The 12690-nt window shown below is 41.5% G+C and overlaps 2 non-coding genes across 2 annotated transcripts; both read left to right on the plus strand.

Moving 5' to 3' along the window:
* Positions 1–4815: 4815 nt before the first annotated feature.
* LOC120281311 lies at positions 4816–4922 on the plus strand. The gene has a single exon (XR_005542532.1). It is a non-coding gene; the product is annotated as a small nucleolar RNA R71 (small nucleolar RNA).
* Positions 4923–12298: 7376 nt separating this feature from the next.
* Positions 12299–12405, plus strand: LOC120281197. Its single transcript, XR_005542514.1, has one exon. It is a non-coding gene; the product is annotated as a small nucleolar RNA R71 (small nucleolar RNA).
* Positions 12406–12690: the final 285 nt, after the last annotated feature.

Below are 12690 nucleotides of genomic sequence, written 5' to 3' on the forward strand. Positions count from 1 at the left end.
ATTCAACTCAAAAACAAACAATGGGAGGTCGGGAGAATGTTAGAGAGTGTTTTGAGTATTTGAAGGTCTGCTAATGAATAGGGTTTAACCAATTTAGCAAGAGAGAACGTAGCCTTCTGATTCATAGAGATCCGCACGGGACTGTGGAACTCACCCACGCCCGTGCGCCTCCTCATGAGGGACTCACGGGGCAGACTCACGCCCTCGCATGCTCTCTTGAAAACACTCAACCTCTCTCGAATGCATCCACACGGGGGAGGTATGGAAAAATACCCACGCCTGCGTGTGCTCGACCCACGGGGCGCCCACACACCGCTGTGCCTCCTCTGTCCAAGCGAGAAAAATCGCTAAGTGTTCCTCGCACCCGTGCTGAAATTCCGCATCGGCGTGGACATTCACAAGCCCAACTCACGGGGCAAGCGCATGCCCTTGTGTCTTCTTTGGGATGGAGAGAGCCCTTCTGCAGAGATTCACACAGGCGTGCGGAAATTACCCACGCCAGTGCGTTTTTCAGAAGTTCACCCACAAGGGTGAGTCCACGCCATTGTGTGCTCTAGGGATAAGTTGCCAAGTCTCTGCAGGAAAATGCATGCCTGTAGAGAAATTACCCACGGGCGTGCGACAGTCACGAGGTCATTTACAGGGGCGAGTCCAAGCGCCTGTGTATTCTTTGCATGAGGTCACAATACAGATCCACGGGCCTGTGGAAATTCCACACGCCCTGCCTATTTTCCCTGGATGCCTTAAAAACTCTGTAGGCTCTGCAGAAAATTCCCGAACATGGATATACACTCAGAGCCTGCCTAACAATGCAATTTTAACCAGAGAAAACACAAAAAAACACTGTCAAACGACCAAGATTTTTTGCCACACATGGTTAGGCACATGATAACACCATATTGTGCACAAGAAAAATCATAGCAAAAACATCTAAGAATCAAAACACCAACACTTAAAGCCTTATTCATGCAAATACTAACTAAAAACTAGAAAAACATTACAAACTTGGGTTTCCTCCCAAGAAGTGCTTGTTTTACGTCACTAAGGTTGACGTACGTTGTCTTACTCTCACGGGACTTATGAAGGAAAAAAATTCTTCCTTGTCATCATTATAAACCTCCCCTCCATAATATGGTTTCAAACTCTATATCCATTCACCTTGAATGTACCTTTCTCCATATGGGTAATCTCAATAGCTCCATTAGGTGAAAACTTTGATTACTCGTGATAAGGGCCAAACCATCTAGACTTGAGCTTCACCGAAATAACCACGCATTTGAGAATTGAAAAAGTAACACCTGATCGCCCACTTTGAACTCTTTCGGATTCTTAATGTGCTTGTCATGCCACTTCCGAATTCTTTCTTTATATATCCTTGCATTCTCATATGCTTTCAACCTCCATTCATCTATCTCATTGAGATGTAACATTCTTTGCTCCCCCAATTTTCTCAAGTCAAGATTCATTGCCTTGATTGCCCAATATGCTTTATGCTCTAATTCCATCGGCAAAATTTCACATCTTGTCACACATATCACTATTCATCTTTCACTTAGTTAAGAAACAATTTAAGTGTTTTTATTCCCTACTCCATGTAGATACGATACCCCACTCATCTGGGATTTTATTACTTCGACAAACCCGTGCACTTACGGGACATACGCAAGTGGCATGGTCAGCACCGATGGCGACCGAGACCTCAAGGTGCATGATTACCCTTTCCTGAGCCTATGATCGTATTGAAAGTCTAGAGAGCACTGTGAGTGCATTGTGCTATGAGGTTATCATGATTTGGGAGATACAGTCAGCATAATATACTGATATGGTGGTCCGTTTTGACGTGTTACAGTAGCTATAGGTTGGCAGACCTCAAGCCCCTCCAGCATCACCATCACCACCTCCACCGGCACACTTTGATCTAGCACCAAACGATTAGCAAATGGAACAAAGGGACCTTTGGAAGAGTCGAGGCATCTCAACAAGACCATCATCATGACTATCGAGGGGGTTTTCCATGGATTACTTTCTTTTACATTCGATTTCATTGTTTATTGTAACTAGCTCCATGGAGAGCTAAACCACCTAGTGGGTACTTGGATTTGTGAACCCTAGGATGTATTTGTTTCATTAAACCTTTTATTATGCTTTCATTAATTGATGTTTTATTTGAGTTCCAATCTTGAATGCTTGATTGAATGAATCCTCCTTAAGAGTGACACTAGGGTTGAGAGTTCATATTGTAACCATTGTGAGTGAGTGACACACCACGGGGGTTAGACAAAGCTAGATTGGAGAGAGTCGAGAGGGTGAGTTGAGAGGTAGCGAAACATCCCCTTTCCACTCTGATGTGCTCTATCCTACATCCAATTCCTTGAGTTCTTTGTGGTGATAGTAGAGTGAATGGGCTAAGGGATGACCTTCCGTTGGGGCTTAGTTGCAGAGGCAACAGAGTGAAGCGTTGAAGTGATTTTAACACCTGGGACTTAGTTGTGACTAGGGACCTCTCACCTTGACCAAAGGGTTGGGTCCATATCTAGGAAGAGGGTTTATCACTTGGAATCTCTAGAACTCCATGCGATTCTATCCTAGTGCGAGGTGTTGAGATTATCCGATTTCTCCTCCTGGACATGGTAAAGAGTTAGTCATGGTTGACCTTAGATTTGGATCTGTGTATTGAAGGATTTCCATGACTCATTAATGCATTAGTTAGGAGGCATAATAGTCAGTTTTGCACTTGAAATGATTGTCCTAGGCGGAACAATATCTGAGTGCCCCATTTATATCGATTGCCTTATCTCTCACTTACTTGTACTTTTCTTTCTTGTTTTTTTTATTCTTGTTTACATTATATCTTATCAACATAATCATTATTCATCTTCACCTGGTTAAGAAACAATTTAAGTATTTTTACTCCCTACTCCCTGTGGATACGATACCTACTCACCTGGGATTTTATTACTCGACAAACCCGTGTACGTGCGGGACATACACAAGGGACGTTGTCAAAAGACATACAGGCATATGCAATCTTTATATTCTAACTCCATCACTCATCTGTTAATGACTTCCCTAGTGGCTATTTGATTTAATAAAATTTACACGTAGATATCGCAAGCAATAAGCATGCGGGGCGAAAGAAAAAACCTTCGCAATAGCATTTACAAGTCTTTTCAACTGATTGGAGATGAATGTGATGATGTTCATGTAGTCATCATCACCATATATTGCATTGGACAAAGTTGATGTAAACCATGTCTAATTGTCATCGGTTTCATTATCCACAATAACAAACGCTAAATGAAAACATCTTTCATTGCCATCTTTGGCTGTTGTACCCAAAAGGATACCACCATATTTGGCCAATAAGTAGTTCCATCTTGAAAAGAATGGGCCTACAACCCTCTTGAAACCATCAAGAGAAGCACAAAGACAGAAAACCCATGCTTAAATCATTCTCCATCAGTGTCGATGACACACGCCTGGCGTATTGATTGCTTCATCGCAAGTGTATGGGATCGCCAAGTAATACCCTGTGTGTGACTCAGGGGTCGTATTCCATGGGGCCAAAGAAGTATTATTACTTACTCCTCATTGATTATCTAGCCTACAATTCTTAGTGAAAGGAACAAATAAAGTAAACTTACTAATATAATGGCCGATGTCATCGCACTACGATGTAAACAAACAAAGGTGTATCAAGCATCGAAAGGAGTATTTGGATAAGGAATCCACTTAGGGTTCTCATTAAGGTCCCAAACTTGGATGGTTTAAAGATACATTGATGATAGTTAAGATCTAGAGATCTCTTAGATAGGTTAACCGCAATTTCTCGGCGGTTAACCCCTATCCCATACGAGTGTTAATCGGAATCTTTTCCGGATCAACCAACCTATGATTGCAAAGATTTCAAGGAAATCTCTAATAGTAATAAACCTACTATCCTTCAGCTTTAACCTAGCAATGGAGGGCTTCCAACACCAGATCTCTGGGTGTGTCAGCATAAGAATCCACTTTCAATCTCTCCTAGATCTAGTACACGTGAATAGGTCACATCTATGCATACAACTCATAATAGAATTACAAATTTCTCCATAAATGTAATTCTAGGCTTCCTTGTGGTCTCTTCGATAGAGACTTCGCAATTTACCTCACTTGGTTCTCAAGATTGTGCATAGAAGCGGTGTGGTTGCGAAGTGTAGCTTCGGCTGATTGAAACCTTGTATCCGACGATTGCACAAATCTAGTCAAGGCCTTCTCTAAATCGGTCATCCGGGTTTCCAAGCCAGACACTCTATTATCCATGTTTGGGGCTTGTTGTTGTTGGAAACCCGGTGCTGCCATGGCCTTTTGTGGTCCTTGGTTGCTCCACGAATAGTTGGGATGACTTTTCTAACCCAGATTGTAAGTGTTGCTATATGGATTACTTTGGTTCCTCATTGCATTACCAACAAAGCCAACTTTCTCCATCGAAGATGCATCGCCAATAGAGATCGGGCAATCAGAGGGAGCATGTCCTCCACCACACCCGGTGCAAGTAGTCACGACCACCACCCTATTAGAAGTTAGAAGGTCTAACTTCTTACTCAATGATTCCAGTTGGGCCGCCAAAGAAGTTGTTGCATCTATCTCATAGAGCCCGACCCACCTTTTTTTCCTTTCCCTGCATTCCACTCGATAACTCGCTCATGGCCATGTCTTCCACTAACTCGTCGGGCTTTTACTCTCCATCATACCTCCCCGTGGCAAAGATCTAGAAATTGCCTTGTACTCAGATTCAACTCATTGTAGAAAGTCTAAATAATTATCCATTCAGGAAATCCGTGTTGTGGGCACCTCCGCAAAAGATCCTTGAAGCGCTCCCATGTCTCAAACAATGACTCCAACTCCATCTATACAAACGATGATATCTCATTGCGAAGCTTGGCCGATTTCCCAGGAGGAAAGTATCTAGCAAGAAAAGCCTCGACCATCTCATTCCAAGTCGTAATAGAGGCTTTGGGCAAGGAATGAAGCCATTGCTTAGCTCCTCCCTTGAGAGATAATGGGAAAGCCCTCAATCTAATAGCATCATTTGATATACCATTAATCTTTAGCATATCACAAACTTCCAAGAAGTTCCCTATATGGTTGTTTGGATCCTCATCGGCCAAACCATTGAATTGTGCTGACTGCTGAATCATCTGGATGAATGCTAGTTTCAGCTCAAAGTTCGGAGCTATAATCGGGGATCGCATAATGCTAGATTGTCTCCCCAGCACTGACGGTCTGCCGTAATCAGATAATGTTCGCTGTTGTTCATTCTGTTCAACCATGTTGTCAGATACTTCAACTTCCACTTCAGCTAGATTTGATGATTCTTGCACAGGTTCTTTCCCTTTTCTTCGGAGTGTACGTTCAAGTTTGGGATCTCCTTCAATTAATATCGAAGGGTTCCCTCGGGTCATATCCTGAAGCTACACCAAAAGAAAGAAAAACAAATCCGAACTATGATATAAAAAGAAGATGTGAAATAGAATGAATGAATGAATAGCTAAGAAAACAAAGTGCAAAGTATCTCTAAAGGCCTACTCCCCGGTAACGGTGCCAAAAACTTGATAACGCCCCTTGCATATATACTGCAAGTGCACAGGTTTGTCGAGTAACAAAATCCAAGGTGAGTGGTTATCGTATCCACAGGGAGTAGGAAGTAAAAATGCTTAAATTGTTTCTTAACCAGATGAAGATGAATAATGATTATGTTGACAAGATGTAATGTAAACAAGGATAAAAGAAACAAGAAAGAAAAGCACAAGTAAGTGAAAGATAAGGCAATCGATATAAATGTGGTACTCGGATATTGTTTCGCCTAGGATAATCATTTCAAGTGCAAAAATGAGTATTATGCCTCCTAACTAATGGATTAATGAGTCATGGAAATCCTTCAATACACAGTCCCAAATCTAAGGTCAACTGTGACTAACTCTATACCATGTCCTGGAGGAGAAATCGGACAATCTCAACACCTCGTACTCAGATAGAATCGCATAGAGTTCTAGGGATTCCAAGTGATAAACCCTCTTCCTAGATATAGACCTAGCCTTTTGGTCCCAGTGAGATGTCCCTAGTCACAATTAAGGCATAGATGCTAAAATCACTTCAACGCTTCACTCCGTTGCCTCTGCAACTAAGCCCTAGCGTAAGGTCATCCCTTAGCCCATTTACTCTACTATAACTGCAAAGAACTCAAAGAATTGGAGGTAGGATAAATCACACCAGAGGGGAAAGGGAACGCTCCGCTACCTCTAGACTCGCCCTCTCGACCCTCTCCAATCTTTCTTTATCATTCGGCTTCACAACCTTATATGTATGAATGTAACATAAATGCACACATATTAGCTCTAAAACCCGATAAAAGTAATGCTCATCATAAGGAAAGAATACTTCGCATTCTTATCACACAAGAAGTTATCAACGGGCATGTGGAAATTCCCTACACCCATGGTCCCAACCTAGAGTGGAACCTACACGCCCCTGTGGCTTCTCTGCTCTCCTGAGAAAATTTCTAAGTGCTCCACATACCCCTGTGAGAATTCCACACGGGCTTGTGGATGCTCATAAGTTGACTCACAAGGGCACTCACACGTTCCTTTGTCTTCTCGGGATGGAGACTTACCACTTTGCAGAGATCCACACGCCTGTGTGGAAATTACCCACGAGCGTGTGACCATCACAAGGTCATTCACAGGGGCATTCACACACCCCTGTGTCTTCTCTGGATGAAGAAGTTGAGCTTTGAACAGAAAAACACGCCAGTGGGTAATTTCCACACGGGCGTGTGTCTTCTCTGGATGACTTAGAAAAATTACAGACTCTGTAGAAAATTTCTGCAAAATTCATACACATACAGAGACTGCATAAACAATGAAAAATTGTCCAGAGAATCATGAAAACACACTCAAAAGACCTAAAACTTCGCCAATTACAATAAAACACAGTAAAACACCAATGATCTAGAAGAAAAAACATAGCAAGAGCTTGTAAAATTCAAGATACCAACACGAAAGCTTTTATTCATGCAAAACTAAACTAAGACCAAGAAAAATAGTAAAAACTTGGGTTGCCTTCCAAGAAGCACTTGTTTAACGTTTCTAAGCTTGACGTACCTGTCCTTATCTCATAGGCATTCATCAATGAATGTTGCCCTCTTACCTACAACTTGAAAGCATGATGAACATAGCTTTTGCAAGGTAGAGGAAGAGTTATCGAGTTTGTTACCACACAAGGGCTCGTCACCCTTACTCCGAGAATGCTCATTCCCACTAGCATTGGGGCATTTCTTGTGATGTTTCCTTGATCTTTTATCCTTTGGATCATCCTCTTCATGACTCCCAGCGTAGGTTGCACCTTCTCCTCTAGACCAAGTGATAGAATTTCTTCATTCCCCACTTCTTGATCTAGACACCCTCCAATGGTTCTGCATACAACATTTCCTACACATAATCATAAATCAACTCATCAGTGGTGTCAAGAAAGTATAAAATATCATCTAAATCAAGAGAATATCGCATGGCTTCGGTGAGGCGGTATGTCAACTTGTCATCTCCCACTCTTAATGTCAATTCCCCATCATCCATGTCAATGAGAGCTTTGGAAGTCTGCAAGAATGGCCTCCCAAGTATCAATGGAACCTCGACATTCTCATCAACATCTAACACCACAAGTCCGCAGGAAAGATATACTTATCAACTTTAACAAGCACATCCTTAATGATGCCCCTCGGATGTCTAACTAATCGATCGACCAATTGAAATGTCATTCTACTGGGCCTAGGCTTTCCCACTCCTAGCTTCTACAAGAATGTATAAGGCACGACGTTGATGCTAGCCCTGAGTCTACCAATGCCTTTTCTTCAGCCAAGTTACAAGGAATGATGAAGCTACCAAGGTCCTTCTTCTAGTTTGGCATATTCTTTTGCAACACTACTGAATATGAAGCATCTAAGATCACAGATGCACTCTCCTCCAACTTTCTCTTTTTGGTTAAGAGATCTTTGAGAAACTTTGCATTGCGAAGCATTTGAGACAACGCCTCCATAAATGGAATATTGATGTTCAATTGCTTGAATAGACCCAAAAACTTCTTGTATTGCTCATCATTTAGGTCATTTTTTAACCTTGAAGAATATGGGATTCTTGTCTTGTAAGGTAGGTGTGCTACCTTCTTCTCTTTTGCTCTTTCCTCAACCTCAACTTCATTGGGTTATTCAGCCATTTTCTTCTCAATAGGGAGCCTACTCTCAACATCACGACCACTTCTCAAAGTGATCGCCTTCACATGTTCTCTTAGCTTAGTCTCCGTGTTGCTAGGTAAACTCCCTAAAGGTCTTTTTTAAAGTGACTTCACACTTTGTCCCACTTGGTTCTCCAAGTTATGCAATGATGCGGTGTGGTTATGAAGTGTGTCTTCAACCGACTGAAATCTCATATCTAATGATTAAATGAACTTGGTCAGAGCCTTCTTTAAATTGGTCTTCCAATTCTCCAACCCTGAAACACTATTCTCCATATTAAGGACTTGTTGTTTGACATACCCCTTGTGTGTGTATACCGTAAGTGCATGAGTTATCAAAGTGATAAAGTACCCAGGTAAAATGGTAGTCGTATAAATAGGTTATAGTCGTTAGGAAGCAAATAGTAATGCTATTTAGCTAAAGAGTGAACCAATTTGTGAGTTATTGAACAATATCAATGCAAATAAAAGTAAAGAAGAGAAAGGGAAGGACAATAGGAATAAGGAGAGACAATCGATAGAAGATGGGGCACCCGGACATTTCTCACCCTTGGCCTATTGTTTCATGTGCAAGACTAATCATTATGTCTCCTAACTGATGTTTAATGAGCCGTGGACATCCAAAAATACACGGACCCAAACTTAAGGTCAACCGTGACTAATCCTACACTATACCCCGGCAGAAAAGAGTACTCTCGACGCCTCACACTGTGTGATAAGTGCTTGGGTATTAGTAATACGAATTATTCTTTTTCTTATGATGAGCCTTACTTTTATCAGATTTTAGCGCTAATACATGTGTATTTGTGAACTTTCGTACATGAAGGGTTGTGAAGCCAAATATGAAAGAAAGAAGCCAAAGTAGATCGCGATTGTACTTTGTTAATGAAGTCTTAGAGTGAACAAATATGAAGACATAAGTTGTGATCGAAGATATGTGAATGTGTAGCAATTTACTATAGCAGTTACTGTTTATAGCCTACAGAAAATCAGATTTCTAAAAATCCACATGGGTGTGTGGAAATTCCACATGCCCGTGTGGATGTCCGATTCCAGGCCTTTATAAAGCCCCGACTTGTACCGATTTGGGGATCCATATTTCATCCTTTTTTTTTGTCTTTTCTCCAACTTTTGGGAGGCCGGCAGCTAGGGTTTTGAGAGGCTTTGCCAAGGCTTTTGCAGTGGTTCTACAGTTTCAACACCGTGTTTATCTTGGAAGATAGTTATTGGGGGAGTTTTCGTCGGTACCTATCCGGTGAGGTGTGCCCTAAGCTTGATAAGGGGACCTTTGGAGAGGACGAAACTACTCCACAAGACCATCGAGACGAATACCGAGGGGGTTTTTCTATGGATTACATATTTTTACTTTTGATTTTATCATTGATTGTATCTTGCTTCATGGAGAGCTAAACCCCTAGTGAGTACTTAAATTTGTGAACTCTAGGATGTATTTATTTCATTAACCTTTTATGGTACTTTCTTTAATTGATGTTTTAAATTGAGTTCCAATCTTGAATGCTTGTTGAATGATTTCAACCTTAGAGTGACACTAGGGTTGAGAGTCCATCTTGGTAGCCTTTGTGGATGAGTGATACACCATGAGGGTTAGACAAAGCAAGATTGGAGAGGGTCGAGAGGGTGAGTCGAGAGGTAGCGGAGCATCCCCTTTCCCTTCAGGTGTGATTATCCTACCTCCATGTTCCAAGAGTTCTTTGCGGTCAGAATAGAGTGAAGGGTTAAGGGATAAACTCCGCTGGGGCTTAGTTGCGTGAGTAACAGAGTGAAGCGTTGAAGTGACTTTAACACCTTGGGCTTAATTATGACTACACATCTTTTGCCTGGACCAAAGGGTTAGATCTACATATAGGAATAGGGTTTATCACTTGGAATCCCTAGATCTTCTTGCAATTTTACACAGTGTGAGGTGTCTAGACTGGTTGATTTCTCCACCGGGGCATAGTGTAGAGTTAATCACGGTTGACCTTAGGTTTGGGACCGTGTATTTAAAGATGTTTATGACTCATAAGCATTAGTTAGGAAGCATAATAATTGGGTTTGCACTTGAAGCAATAATCCTAGTATGACCAATATCCAAGTAGCGCACTTTTATCGATTGTCTTTCCTCTCATTTTATTGTGCCTCTCTTTCCTATTTTCATTAGTTTGTTTATATCGATCTTTATCCACACCATCATTGTTTCATCTCCACTTAGTTAAGTAGCAATCTTGGTGTTTCTATTCCTTATTCTATGTGGATACGATACCCCACTCACCTGTGATTTATTACTTCAACAAACCCGTACACTTGCGGGTCACACGCAAGGGGTGTGCCACTGTGCAAGGTTGCTTAAAGCTTTAGGGACACCAAGTGATAAACCCTATTCCCTAATATAGATCTAAACCTTTGGTCCTGGCGAAAGACCCCTAGTTACGATTAAGCCCAAGTACTAAGGATCACTTCAACACTTCACTCTATTGTTCAAGCAACTAAGCCCCAGTGGAGTTTGTCTCTTAGCACTTCACTCTATCGTGACCGCAAAGAACTCTTGGACATTGAGGTAGGATAAATCACACTGGAAGGGAAAGGGGATGTTCCGCTACCTCTCGACTCACCCTCTTGACCTTCTCCAACGTAGTTTTGTCTAATATTAATGAAGTGTCACTCATTCACAAGGATTAGCAATATAGATTCTCAACCCTAGTGTCACTCTAAGGGAAAATGAATTCATCAAGTATTTAAGGTTGGAACTCAATTAAAACAACAATTAAAGAAACATAATAAAAGGTCAAAGAAACAAAATCATCCTAGTGTTTACAAGTCAAGCACTCACTAGGGGTTTAGCTCTCAATGGAGAATTATACAATCAATAATGAAATTGAATGTAAAACCATGCAATATATAAGTAAAACCCTCTTGCAGTCCATATCGATGGTCTTGTGGAGTCTCCTTGACTTCTTCAAGGATTCCCTCATCAAGCCTAGGGCACACCTCGCCGAATCAATGCCGACAAAAACTCCCCCAATAACTCTCTTTGGAAGGAATGCAATGTCGAAGTCCGTAAAACCATTCCAAAGACCTAGCCAAAGGCTCTCCAAACCCTTGCCGCGAGCACCTCCAAAGATGGGGAGAGAAAATGATCCTTCAAAATGTTTGAAATTGCGGTATTTATGGGGGATGGAATCAGGCATCCACACGGCCGTGAAGAATTTCCATATGGCCATGTGGATTTCCAGAAATTGATTTCCTAGTATTGCACAAGTCAGAACAAATGAGTGTGACTGCCTTGGTGCCCTCCAATTTGTGTGTTTACTGGAGCACAATGGAGGTTGGCACACACTCACATGTCTTTGAGCACAACTTGTGTCTTCACATTTGTTCACTCTAAGACTTCATCAACAAATGTGTCCATGATCTACTTTTGGTTCCTTTCTTTACCAATTGTCTCCACAACCCTAAATGCATAAAAGAACACATATACAGACGAATAAGTGATAAAATCTAAGAAACGTAATGCTCAATGTAAGAAAAAGAATACTTCGTATTACTTATACATAAGCACTTATCATTATTTTTATTGGATGCCTGGTGGTGCCATGGTCTTCTGCTACCCTTGATTACTCCAAAAAAGGTTAGGATGGCTCCTCCACACTGAATTGTAGGTATTGCTATATGGATTGCCTTGCCCCCTCATTGTGTTGCTTATAAAATCCACCTATTCCACTGAAGTTAAACCACCAATAGCAATCGGGCAATCAGATGGAGCATATCCTCCCCACACCCGGTTTAACTCGTTACTGCCGCCAATCTAGGAGAAGTTAGAGTGTCTAACTTCTTGCTCAATGACTCAACCTGTGCCGCCAATGATATGACTGCATCGATCTCATGAAGTCCTAGTACCTTCTTCCTATCTCATGTATTCCACTGATAACTGTTCATAGCCATCTCCTCAATGAGTTTTTGGGCTTCTTCGGGGGTTTTACTGCTTAAGTTCAAACTACTGTAGAAGGTTTGGATAAGCATCCATTCGAGGAACCCATGCGGAGGACATTTCCACAGAAGATCCTTGAACCTATCCCATGTCTCAAAAAGAAACTCTGATTCCGTTTGTACAAAAGAGGATATTTCATTCCTGAGCTTCGTGGATTTTTCCGGAGGAAAATATTGGGCAAGAAAAGCTTTTACCATCTCCTTCCAAGTAGTGATTGATGCTCTAGGTAATGAATGTAACCATTGCTTTGCTCTCCCCTTCAAAGAAAAAGGGAAAGCCCTCAATTTGATAGCATCATCTATGAGTCCATTAATCTTGAGTATGTCGCACACTTCGAAGAAATTCTTGATGTGGTTGTTCAGATCCTCATCAGCCATTCTATTAAACTATGTCAACTACCGTAACATCTGGATGAAGCCTGGCTTGAGCTCAAT

Source organism: Dioscorea cayenensis, chromosome 2, assembly GCF_009730915.1.
Source record: "Dioscorea cayenensis subsp. rotundata cultivar TDr96_F1 chromosome 2, TDr96_F1_v2_PseudoChromosome.rev07_lg8_w22 25.fasta, whole genome shotgun sequence".
In the NCBI taxonomy this organism is placed as follows: Eukaryota; Viridiplantae; Streptophyta; class Magnoliopsida; order Dioscoreales; family Dioscoreaceae; genus Dioscorea; species Dioscorea cayenensis.